Here is a 6,453-nt window from a genome sequence, read left to right as displayed (position 1 = left end):
ACGGATCTACACCCTAAGAAGAGCCATGTTATTTAAAATGAATTAAAATATAAATTAATGAAGCCAGACTTGTGCCCATAAATGGTAAAAAAATGGCTGAGAAAGGCCTGATATCCATGTGTCTACAATACAGTTTCCTTCAGAAAGAAGTAGGCTGCTAGGTCATGGAGCTTGGTTTACTGATTGTATTGACACTGGCTTACTCAACTAATTAAAACCCTCATTAGTGATCTTAACTGAAAATCTGCAATTTTCAGGTCAGGCTTCTGCCTGTGTTCATTTGTCTGATCCTGGGGTTAAAGCGCAGGGACTCAGCAGCAGAAAATAGCTCTTCCCAGCTACCTCACCCTCTTCTGGTTCGTCCTTGACAAGAGACTTGATCTGTTTGACTTTCTTTCCAGGTTGTAAATGTGAAGGTAAGAACTTCCCACTTGTCAGGTGCACAGAAGCCAATTTCCTAGTATTTGAAAAATAATGTGTCAGAGAAAAAGGGATTTGTTTTATTTATTCAATCATTGACATTAGTCTGAGCAGTTTGTGAGCATAAACAGGGTGACTGAGTAAGTACCCAGAAGACTTTGTGTTGCAATAGATCTTAACCTGTATACACACAAGTGATACCCATGACTGAGGTACCTAGCAGTAATACTGTTGTGTGCAGGCAATACAGACTTGCTTGATTAAAAAAGAAGACTGAAGGACTTGCACATGGAGGTGTACAGGACTGTATATGAATACTGTTGGAAGTCAAGTACTGGGTCACCATCTTCCCCTAAAGCACACTGATCAAATAAGTTTTCCTTGGCTTACTATGTCTTTAAAGGTCTGAACACACTTGTGTTCTTTAGGTAATCAGTTCACAGTATTGTGTTTCTGCAGTGCACTTCAGGATTTCTGCCTTTAAAGAGATTTTTCTGAGCCCCGTATACTAAATACAACTGCTAAGATTCATGCTGATTGAAATAGATGAATCTCCATTAAATAAGCTGAATGTGCCTACTTAAAACAGAAACGGTACATTAGAGTTTATACCTTCTACCTCCTCCCCATTCTTTTATGAACAAAGTTTAAACTGGGTCTAAGAATATTTGATAATTTTGTTTCTTTAGTGAAAACCTTACCTTGTTGTCTTGTCACCAAGGACGTTTTGCACTTTGTTTGACCCATATTTGAATATGTGTAGTCCACAGCTGCAAACACGGAAAAAAAATAGTGAAGAAATCTTCCCTTCTTTTTTAATTAATATATGGCTATAATGCATGACATCTCTTTAAACACTGCTGACTAATGCTCCGTTTTCTAATTAAGAATTATTATCAATTCCCCTTCTTAATAAAGGGAAAGTGCTAGTGTAAATTGCACTTTTATAGTAAATAGCTTTTTAGCTGTTGCTTTACCGGAAAAGAATTGTATAGTACTCTCAGCTAATAACAAAACTACGTGTCTTCTATTGTTTTCTAAACATGGAAAAAAAGCTCTTTTCTAGATTACAAATCCAAATACTTTATAACCCTATATGGGTCATCTGGAATTAAACCTTTTTTTATATATGTCAGGTAGGATATAATCACCCAGATGTATTCTGAATCATGATTTCAGAGCGCAAAAAGAAATATCAGTAAGGGGGGGGATGGGAAAAAACCCTAAGTGAATAGAATATGTACTTTGTCACTAAGCTAAATGATGTATTAGAAAAATTATTTGCAAAAGAACAAGATGAAGTGTTTCTTCAGTCAAATATTTGCATTTCTTTATGTAATATTTCAACAGTCCTAAGTGACAACATTACATTTTAAAAGCTGTGTGGTAGCATTAAAAATGCCTATATTCTGTTTTATTTTCCCTACCGAGTATTTTCTACCCGTAAACCCCGGATAAAAGCATTAGTACAGCTGCATCAACCAACCCAGGGTTGTCAAAGAGGCTGAGTCCCCGGCCGATGTAACTGTGCCGGCCATTTCATTATATCAGTGTGAGATAAAGCCTTACCAGTGCAGCAGTGCTCTGGGGCCAGCAACTACTGCATGTCTCAGCTTCCAAGGGAAGCTATTCCTCCACTCAGCCAAACCCTCAGCAGAAACAGCCTCATGTTGCCCTGGGAAGGGCCATTGCAAAGCTTTTGGGCACAGTGTTGACTGAGGGCTGGTGCCATCTGAGGTGGACAGACCACATGGGGCAGACGCACATTCCGCCCAGTGAAATCATGCCTGCATCCTCCTAAGCATGCTGGGTGGTGTGTTCAGGAGCATGTCCTGCACGGGATGTAACTATGTAATACAGGAGATTCCACGTGATCTGAGATATCTGTCGAGGCTGGGATCTGGCTGATGTCTCAGCAATCCCCCACAGCGGGAGCCCAGGCCCTGAGCTTGGTGGCCTGCCTGAGGGGAGGGAGAGGACCCTCAAGGATGTCACCCTGGGAGAGCCTCTGCAGCTATAAGCTCGGAGACTGCTTGTTTCCAGAGACTTTGTCTTCCAAAGGGTACTAAGAATTAATCTCATGGTATACGCTGTATTAAATATACATCATTAGCTTCACAAATAGTTTTCCACAATGTATGTCTCCACTTGGAAAAAATGGAAAGACTCTGCTAGAGCCAGATGGAAAATACAGAAAATACTGTGGGAAGTTTTGTCACGAAAGAAGACATAATTTTAAAACAAAACTTTTCTTCTCAGAGGAGTCACTATTTTGAAATCAGACTACAAAGTACAGGTCACAAGAGCTTTTATTCTTAAACGAGTATTCCCTAAATGCTGAGAACCCCCGCACACTGCAACACCATTATTAAAATACTCAGGTTTTTCCATGTTTCTTGAGTTGTTGTAGGATGGAAAAAAACGGAAAGACATTTTGAGGAACATATTGTCCCAGCTGGAGATAAGAAAGTTCCACAGTATGAATTGATTTGGATGTGGCTGACTGCTGGTGAGAAGAGTGACACAACTTCAAGGTCAGGAAGCACTAGAGATTAAGAACTGCTGCAGCTCCCCATACTACATTTTTAATATTATTATATTTTCCTGTGAAGAAGTTATTTCTTCATCTTCCCAAAATCCATGATCTGGCCAGATTTCATCCCTCCTCACCACTCTAAGTTCTTAACCAACCAACCCTCAGAAAAAGTGCTGCCCAAACTTAGCCCCAAACTGGAAGTTCCTGGGATCAGCAACCAGAGGCTGCTGAGATCCTTCTCTCAGATGTCACATAGTGAGGCCAGTTTCACTGCCATTTGCAAAATAACTACTAGCTCTTTTCGCTTGTGTTCCACTAAGGACTACAACAGCTTTGTGGAAGTTCTGCAAAGTGGTGTCATCCCCAAACACTGAAGAATTACAAGTGCTTATAGCACCACCTCAATAAATCTTCCAAGGTTTAATACTAAATAATATTGTTAATATTACTCAGTTTAACACTGATGTTGCAAACATCACAAAGGCAAACTACCCACCGCTACTATGTACTTGATGAAACTCTAAAGACTTCCCTCTTGTGGAGAACTTGGTCATGCAAGGGCAGAATATACATCTGGAGATTCAAGGAACTAGAGTTTGAGGAAAACTTCTGGCAGAAAGAGAAGACAACATTATGGGACAGCTTTGTGACAAACCAAAGAGAACTGGATTATAAATCATTACCCAAATAGAGGAGGAATTTCTTGGAAAAGGCCAAAGTACTATATACAGTTGTCTGTTTATTTAGACACAGATTGGATTCCCGATGGTGAACAGGACAGTGTGGGCTGTTAACTTAAATGGTATAGACACTGTATTTCAGCATTGCCAGTAGTCATCAAGAATGACCATAAGAAACAGAAGTGAAAAAGGTCAAGATGTAGATGCAGTTAACGAATGTTAATGATGATCATATACTGATCATCATGTTGGGCTCCTAGCTAAACAAAAAGATTTAGGGAGTAGGTTAAATGCAACACTATTAGCAAATCCTCCCCCACAGAGTGATTCAATTGGTTGCATAAATGTCATTTTAACTATAGTGCAATCAACATACTCCACCCATGGTGACGCAGACTGTACAAAACCTAATGTTAGCATCATTTATCCTCTTTTTTTGCCATTAGGACCTGTTTTTTAAAAGGCAAAGGCATACTCTTTTTGTTTGTATGTATTAATAATATATTTTATTAGACTGACTGCCACAACTAGAAAAGCAAGACAAACTGTCAAGTACGCACAATGTTGAAATAGTGTAGTGGTAGCAGAATATCACCAAGTTCTTACACATCCTTCCCCTTTGCAATTTCATGTACTGGAACCTACACACATGCAATCATTGAAAGATTTATTAGAAGACAATCCTATTTTGAAATAGTGCTCTCCAGAACAACCCTAATTACACAGGCCCCAACCTCACTAAACCCCTTATGAGAAGCAAGTTGCCCGTGGCCAAAACAAACTAAATATGTTTAGGCCCTTCCCAAGGACAAAACGTAACCAGCATCTCTCCACTACAAGCACAATAAATACCCCTTAACACAGAACAGTCAACTCCTATGCCTGTTCTTCTGGGGACATAACACCTTTCATCAAGTGCATCAAGTGCTTTCAGGGTAACTATGCAGGTGAAACTAAGCAACTACTGTGCACCAGGAAGAATGAGCATGTACAAGCTGCAAAGGACAGAAGTGTCCAGTTGTCACGGAGGGAACGTTTCTTAGAAAATAATCACTGCATTTTGGACAGGCTGGATCGTTGGGCCGGGGCCAACTGTATGAGATTCAACAAGGCTAAGTGCTGGGTCCTGCACTTGGGTCACAACAACCCCATGCAACGCTACAGGCTGGGGGAGGAGTGGCTGGAGAGCTGCCTGGCAGAAAAGGACCTGGGGGTGTTGGTTGACAGCCGCCTGAACATGAGCCAGCAGTGTGCCCAGGTGGCCAAGAGGGCCAATGGCATCCTGGCTTGTATCAGGAATAGTGTGGCCAGCAGGACCAGGGAGGTGATCGTGCCCCTGTATTCAGCACTGCTGAGGCCACACCTCGAGTACTGTGTTCAGTTTTGGGCCCCTCACTACAAGAAGGACATCGAGGTGCTGGAGTGTGTCCAGAGGAGGGCAACGAAGTTGGTGAAGGGTCTAGAGCACAAGTCTTACGAGGAGCAGCTGAGGGAGCTGGGGTTGTTTAGTCTGGAGAAGAGGAGGCTGAGGGGAGACCTTATTGCTCTCTACAACTACCTGAAAGGAGGTTGCAGCAAGGTGGGGGTCAGTCTCTTCCCCCAAGTCACAAGCGATAGGACGAGAGGAAACGGCCTCAAGCTGCGCCAGGGGAGGTTTAGGTTGGATATTAGAAAAAACTTCTTCACCGAAAGGGTAGTCAGGCATTGGAACAGGGAAGTGGTTGAGTCTCTATCCCTGGAGGTATTTAAAAGACGGGTAATCATGGTGCTTGAGGACATGGTTTAGTGGTGGACTTGGCAGTGCTAGGTTAACGGTTGGACTCGATGATCTTAAGGGTCTTTTCCAACCTTAATGATTCTATGATTCTATGATTCTATGAATGTCTTAGTCCTGAGCCTCAAGGAATCCTACAGCATTTTCCAAAGAAAAGCCACGAACTCACAGACAGTGCTTTTGTGAGATTAAAATCCCCCATCACCACCCTGATGTCTCTCTTCCTCAGACTCCTCTTCCTCCCTCTGTTCCTTCCCCCAACATCTTCTTTCCTTGAAAAACATCGGCTACTTTCTCTTTGAGATTATCTGAGACACAACTAATGTAATAACTATAAGACAACGCTCTCAACTTGTACTTAGCTTTGAAGACTGCTGCTTCTATTTTAGACCTGACGAAGGACTCACATGCCCTAAAACTTGTCTAATTTTGCCAGTGATACAAGCTGGTCTAATAAAAGATATTGCTTCCACCAACAAAATCTGTCTTGATTATGTCTTTAGGCTGTCATAACAACAGCACCACCACCATTATTCTTCATGTGACACAGTGAATCAGTAGATATTTTATTTTTTGTCTTTCCATAAGTGATGCATAAAGCTAAAATAAACCAGGCGCTGCTTTTTTTTTTAGACTGATGGCTCAGAGAGAGAAAGAGAGAGCACTCCAAATAGTACTCCAACCAGCAGAGCCATAATTCTGACAGAAAATGTGTGTGGGCAGTGAAGGGGCAGGGGTGAGGGAACTTGTGGTTTCAAAAGACATATACAAACACCTGAATTAAAAAATTAAATTCAGAACCAGAGTAAGGTGAGAACTGAGAGATGCGTTCAACCAATGATGACACTAAATGTCAAATAAACTCATGAATTGAATTGGAATTATTTGGGGGAAACTCCTTATAATGTTGAATTAAACTGAATACTATGCTTAACCAAACACAGTGGATATAAGGTTGAATACTTTTTCTTCCAGGTTTCTTTTTACTTCTTTTAAAGGCTGACATTTGCCAGCAGTGTCTTTTTGAGGAGAAACAGAAGAGA

The sequence above is a fragment of the Nipponia nippon genome, unplaced genomic scaffold (genome assembly GCF_047370975.1).
Source record: "Nipponia nippon isolate SJK-2023a ecotype South Korea unplaced genomic scaffold, ASM4737097v1 scaffold_1, whole genome shotgun sequence".
Taxonomy (NCBI): Eukaryota; Metazoa; Chordata; class Aves; order Pelecaniformes; family Threskiornithidae; genus Nipponia; species Nipponia nippon.
The sequence above is the reverse complement of the archived record's forward strand: the minus strand, read 5'-3'. Positions refer to the sequence as shown.